We start from the raw sequence: 6428 nt of genomic DNA, 5'->3' as shown, positions 1-6428 counted from the left end.
TATGATGTCAGAAGTGTTTTAACACAGCTGGTGGAATGCTATAAAACAGAGCTTTTAGTGTTTGATTGAGGAGGGATTTGCATGAATTCCAGATGTTCACTGTAGGATCAATCTTTCTATGTACACAACAAGTGTGTCCCTACGCACGTGTAAAACAAAGTCTGCCTAACCTAGGGAGTGAATAAGGGCATGCTTGCTTTCCTGGAAGTCTGTTGTTTACTTTTCCATTTAGATCTCGTGTGTCAGGTCATACACAGTTTTGCCAGGTTCATGAGATTAATACTGGCTTTTATGGCCACTGCGATGGTGTAATACCTTGATTTCATTGAAATTGAAAAATCTGTAAATAAGAAAGTGAAGTTAAAATGACAATGACTTAAAGTAACCTATCTGAGCCTTTAGAGATGGACACAGATGCTCATATTGCAAGACATAAGCCAGCCTTTGAACTGGAGGTGAAGAAAAAATCTTCTCTCTAGGCAGGTCATGCCGCAATTGTTACTAAAGTTTTCTTGTCACGTACTTTAATGTAACTGCTACTGGCCAGGGTCATAGATGGCCCTGCGAGAGTTGGATTCCTGGCTTGAAACGGTGCAGTAGTTCCTGAGTTCCTGTCAGTCACTATTAGTTTGCTTCATTATAAATAAGATTGGGATCAGGTCCTTTGTATTTCAGAGAGAGCAATGGTTCCACTCTTTCCAAAGGCATCAACATTTTAGTGTTAAAGAGCCTAATGCCTGCATGTAGTCTCAACAGAAGCTATACATGAAGACTATTCTCTGTGGACTAAGCCTTTTTTTTTTTTCCACCAGCAGCATTACAGCTTAAAGCTACTTAAAATACAGAAAGGAAACTAATAAATGAAACAGAAACTGGGAGATGGAAAGGACCAGGATTAAAGCCATGCACAAACCATCAGTTTTAGCTGGAAGGCTTCAGGAAACCAAAGCCAGCAGACTTGATTTGTTTGGGCTCATTGATTCTAAAGCTGGGGCATTGGGTTTGTTGCTCAATCAGCCCCCTCCCCCCAGGAATTATTGCACTTGAAACTCATTTCTTTTGGTCCTTCAGAATAGTCCAGCTGGTGAAGGCTTAGTATTCAAAAGTATCTCCACTGGCTCCAGCTGTAGTCAGATTTTAAAATTGCACTCTTGCCTAATCACATTACAGCAAATATAATCATCAAAGACAGGAAAGTGGGCCCTGTTTGGGAACTGACCATGCCATCATTTATGTACAGCCACAGAGAGTGGCAAGTCTTCACATGCATTTTATCCTTGATGTGAAGACAGACACAGCTTGGATAAAGGAACATGCAAACTCCTCTGAAATTAAGCCTGCAGTGCAAACCAGAAGTCTCCAAGGTAGCAGCAGCAATGGTAGAGACAGCATTTGCATCAAGCAGCAATCCCCAAACCATAAGACTTGATGAGAGGTGGAGAGCTGGTGCAGTTCTTTTGCTGGTGCACAGCATGACAATGGGGCAGCTGAGCTGCTGCTGGGGCAATGGTCGCAGTGGCAGGTGAACAAATGGTGGGCTGGGTCTGTTTGCCATGCTCCTACTGACTGCCAGGTGCTGTAGGTGTGTCCTCAATTTTATCTTCCCAGAGGGGCCAGAAATCAGAAAAGCAACCTATTGAAGCAGAGAATGAGGAATTGGGATTCTTGCACATATTTATGACTCCATCATGGCTTGGGTTAACTCACACAACTAGAGTGATTCAAATTGCTTACCAATAAATATCTGTAAATATCTGTTCCTCACAGAAAGGCACTGAGATTCCACTCACCCTTTTCTATTGCTTTGCCATTCTCACAGTAAGGCATTTATTTCAGTGCAAGTATTTTCTGGGTGGTTATTGTCTGAATGAGATGCAAGCAACTTTTGTTTTGTTAAACATTCACTGGCATACTATTTGAAAATCTCAGCCTGGTTTTACCAATTGGCTATTTTTTCTCTTCACACAGAAAGAACGTCCTGAATACCAAATAATCCATGAAGTGTGTTTAAGCACAGTATTACTGGAACAAGATTGCTGCATCATTTGTGAACTTTCCCATGGGGAAACAAAAAGGCAAAGCTGCAATAAATCTCCAGGTAAATCTTGCTCTAGTGGAGATCAGTCAGAGACATGCTTCATTCAGAGGTAACTAATTTATTTCTAAACCCAGTAGAAAATATTATTATCAGTCCCAGGATTTTGCAGAGGATGAGGAAATTACTATACTTGAGTGAATGTAATTTTTAGCACTCTAATGACAAAATAAATATTATTGCACTATTGTTCATGCTGGCTGCAGGGGAAACATTGGCCGAGTAAAAGACCCCATGGTTTCTCCATAAGGGCAAAGTATTCCTTACTGTAGGAGGGTGTATGAGATTCCACACTGTGACAAGGAGGAGAGTCCTACAGAGCAGAACTCATAGGGTGACATCTAGGTGGTCTCTGCTCTCTGTGGGTAGTTGAATAGAGAGTTTTAGAAGTGAGAGAAGGGAAAATCACTTGTACTGAATTAAACCATGAAGGAGAAAGGTTTTTATTTAAAGACAATTCTCCTTGTTGATTTTTACTATAAGAAATGTAGTGGGTTCTGACCAAGGGACAGTTGTTTTGTAACAGGTTTAAAGTCAAAAACTCCTGAGCCAAAGAGCTGTGATCTCCAAATGAAAACAAGTTAAAGGGTTCTGCTGGTTTTTGGACTCCTGTGAAGCTCTACCATGCTTTCTGCATTCTACTGTCACAAAAAGGACAAGATTTGGCTCATCCATATGTCAGTGCCTATAATACAGCTATCTATATCACAGCAGGTTGTCTGAGTTACCATCTAGTCAACTCTGTCAAAGAGGACAGCCATTGAATCAGCTCATCCCAAAAAGGCACCTACATCTCATCATACAAACCACACCTTAACTCTCCTAAATTCATTGAGCCTGTCTTATCTGGTTGCAGTGAGAGCTCAGGATGACAAGGTTGGGGCAGACATCGTTATTGCAGCAACCTAGATTTCAGCAAGATGAATTGTATCTGAAATACTTGATACTGGTGGTGATGATAGGCTAGTTGCAATGAGGGAGCAGAGAATGTATCCCTTTCCTGCAAAAGTTGCAAACCTGAGCTGCCATGGATGGGTCTTGAAGCCAGCCAGATAAGGTGCCAGATTGTTCCAGCTACAGAAACACAGAAACACTGCTGGGAAGGGGAAGAACTGAAGCACCAAGAGATTTGCCACCACATGTCCAATTCATGGAATGTGGGAGGTGGCTATCCCTGCTGGGCAAGATCCTTCCTTTGCTTGCTGGGTGCTGATGCTTTACACACCCCAGTCCATCCATATAGACAACAAAAAAAGACAGTGGGACCAAGGTCGTGTTTGCAGTCCCCACAGTTCAGTATTCCATGTGCCTTTCTAGCCTGCTAAAGCCAGTTATTGCCATGGTAGAGAATGCTTAATGCACTGTGGTGACACAAGTTTCAGCAGCTGTTTCAACATATGCCACTTAATGCTATGGGAAAAGATATGCAAGTACTGTCTACTTTGGGAAAGCACCAAAACCAGCACATTATGAATATTTCCAATAGGAAAGGTGGGGAGGGGGGAGAAAAAGCTTAAATGAAAATAAGTTAATGTTTAAAAATGATGAATCGTTGTCTAATTATGAATTTTCCTGAAAAGTTTTATATTGTCTGTGTTGCTTTCTGGGAAAATCTGGCTTTTTTTTTTTTTTTTTTTGGGGGGGGGGGAGGGAGGGAACAGCCATGAAAAAGCCCCAAATTATCATAATCATGTCCTTTCACATTGTCATACTATATTATTAATATTAAATGATCAATTTGGATATCAGTTACAACAGTGTATATCCAATAGAGCTTTTCCAATGTTAAAGGCATTTCAGCAGTATATAACTACAGTGAGCTCAGAAAGAATCCTGAAGCCTTTGTTACTTTCTGAAAAATGTGATTTCTATTCATTTACCTCATTCTGAATTTCAGTGAAGCCTCTAGCATTATCTCTCAATAACTTTAAGTATTGATAGTAACCTGCTGTGTCACATAAAATATCTACCCTTCTCCCCAGCATTATATTCATCAGTTTCCAGTAAATAGGAATGATCCTGGCATAATCTTTGAAAGCATGTGTTCAACAGGGCTAGAGGGCATTTTGTGGTTAATGAGTGTAACTGTCATAGATTTGGATTCAAATCCAGTTTAGATCACAAATGAAAATAAATTCTGCTTCATACCCAGTCCTACACAATAAGCCATCAGTACAACTTAGATATATGGCAGCACTTAATGAGGAAAGCCTATGATTCAAGTGATCTATAGAAATGGTAGATTTAGAAACTATCCAAACTTAATATTAGTTCAGGGTTGGCTACTGCCTCCCACTGCTGTAACCCTGAGCACTTGGGCTGTTCCTCTGCTCATATGATTATCCTTTCATGAAAAAGGCAGCTGTGTGGGAGGACTGGATGCACAGAGCATACAGGATCAGTCCTTGACTTGGTATGTAGCTGTTAAAACTGCTTAGGGCCATATTCACATCAGCTTTTGAGAGTTGTATCTCTATTAGCATCATTTAAGGATGTATTTAAAAGTAGAAAGAATCTTCTCTTTGGATTGCCTTTTTAACCCAGTATCTTGATTTTAAACAGCATTTTGAAGAACTGTAAGTGAATCACATCCAGAATTCAATTGCCAATAGCGACTCTTGGAAATGTCATTAAAGATAACTTTGAATCTGACATATTGTTAAGTTAGGATCACTCCTGTGTCAGCAAGATTGAACTTCTTTGTAAAGCATCATTAGCTCACATCTCATACTGTAGGCAGGAGCAATGAGCATTTTATATTTTCAGAAAAAGAAAACAGTATTAATGACTAGGAACATTTGTAGCAAGAAACAGCCTACTGTGTTTATAATAAGGAATACTAACTCCTTTAGTAGCATACATGATCCTTTTTAGACTTCTGCCCTCCACAAACAAGGCCATTACTGAAGACTGAAAGTGGAAATTTGGTGTATCTCTACATCTTGGCATATCAGTTCTGAGTCCCTTCTGTTGCATGATAAGAACTATGCAGATCAAAGAGAAAAGGGGAAAAAAGTGCTATGTAACCTCTACAAAAATGCAAACAACATCATTAGGCCAGACAGTAACAGCAGTACAGTGTGTTCATCTCTCCAAATTAGTGAAAATGAGAAGAGGCACAAACAAACAAAGAAGAATCGAAAAATAAATAAAGAGAAAAACAACCTTAATGTTAACCTCTGCTGTTAGCATTTTTAAATAGGGAAAATTCTTCGATGCCAAATCTGTCAGTCTGTATCCTGTAATTATTGCCAGCCATATATATTCAGGTGGATATTATTCTAAATGCATGAGCATAAACACTCTGATGGTCTTGATATTAAGCGTGTCTGAAAGGAATATCAATATCTGTTGATTTATATTTACTATTCCTTGCCCAGGTACTTCCCTCTTATGTTAAGTATACTGGGGATTGTATGTGAAATAGCACAGCTCAGTGGACTGAAGAAGTTTGATGACAACACTTAAGTTGCCACTATTTTTCCAGGGTTCTTCCTGTGGATGGTCTGTTGCCATTGACAGAGTTGTTTTCTGAGAAACCAATTTCAGAAGTTCTAATCTTTGCACATTCCTTCACAGCAAGGCTAACTTTGCAATTTTAGGAAAAATAACAAATAAAGAAGGTTACTGTTAATATTTTTACAGGGAAATTAATTTTTCGAAGGGAAGGAAGGAAGGAAGGAAGGAAGGAAGGAAGGAAGGAAGGAAGGAAGGAAGGAGGGAAGGAAGGAAGGTAGTTTCTGTGTATGGCTGTGTATTTGATGCAACCAAAAATGGGAGCACAAAAGGCCTTGTTTGAGAGGCATTCAAACTCTTCATCAACAGCTTGGGACACATCCACATCCCAGTGAAGTCAATGCAAAGACTCTCAGATGAATCAGAATCCCAGAGTTCTGGGGCTGCAGAACAGATTGCCAAAATCTGCAAATCTTGATCTGTGTCCTTCTAACCTTCCCCAGTGACAAAGGGAAATATGACATGAATCTCCTTCAATTATATTTGTAATACCCAGCTGATGGGTGGTAACCCACTACATATCTGCAGTCCAGTTGCATTTATGGGTGTGCTCAAATTGCAGAATCACAAAATCACGGAATGGTTAAGGTTGGAAGGGACTTCTGGAGGTCATCTGATCAAACTCTGCTCAAGCAGGGACACTCAGAACAGGTTGTCCAGGAGCATATACAGTGGACTTTTGAAGATCTCCATGGAAGGAAACGCCACAACCTCTCTGAGCAACGTGTGCCAGTTCTCCATCACACAAACAGTACAAAAGTGCTTCCTGATGTTTAGAAGGAACCTTTTGTGTTGATTCCAGTTTGCGCCCATTTCC

This window comes from Cygnus atratus, chromosome 5 (assembly GCF_013377495.2).
Source record: "Cygnus atratus isolate AKBS03 ecotype Queensland, Australia chromosome 5, CAtr_DNAZoo_HiC_assembly, whole genome shotgun sequence".
NCBI classification, from domain to species: Eukaryota; Metazoa; Chordata; class Aves; order Anseriformes; family Anatidae; genus Cygnus; species Cygnus atratus.
Note: the sequence above shows the minus strand (reverse complement) of the source record.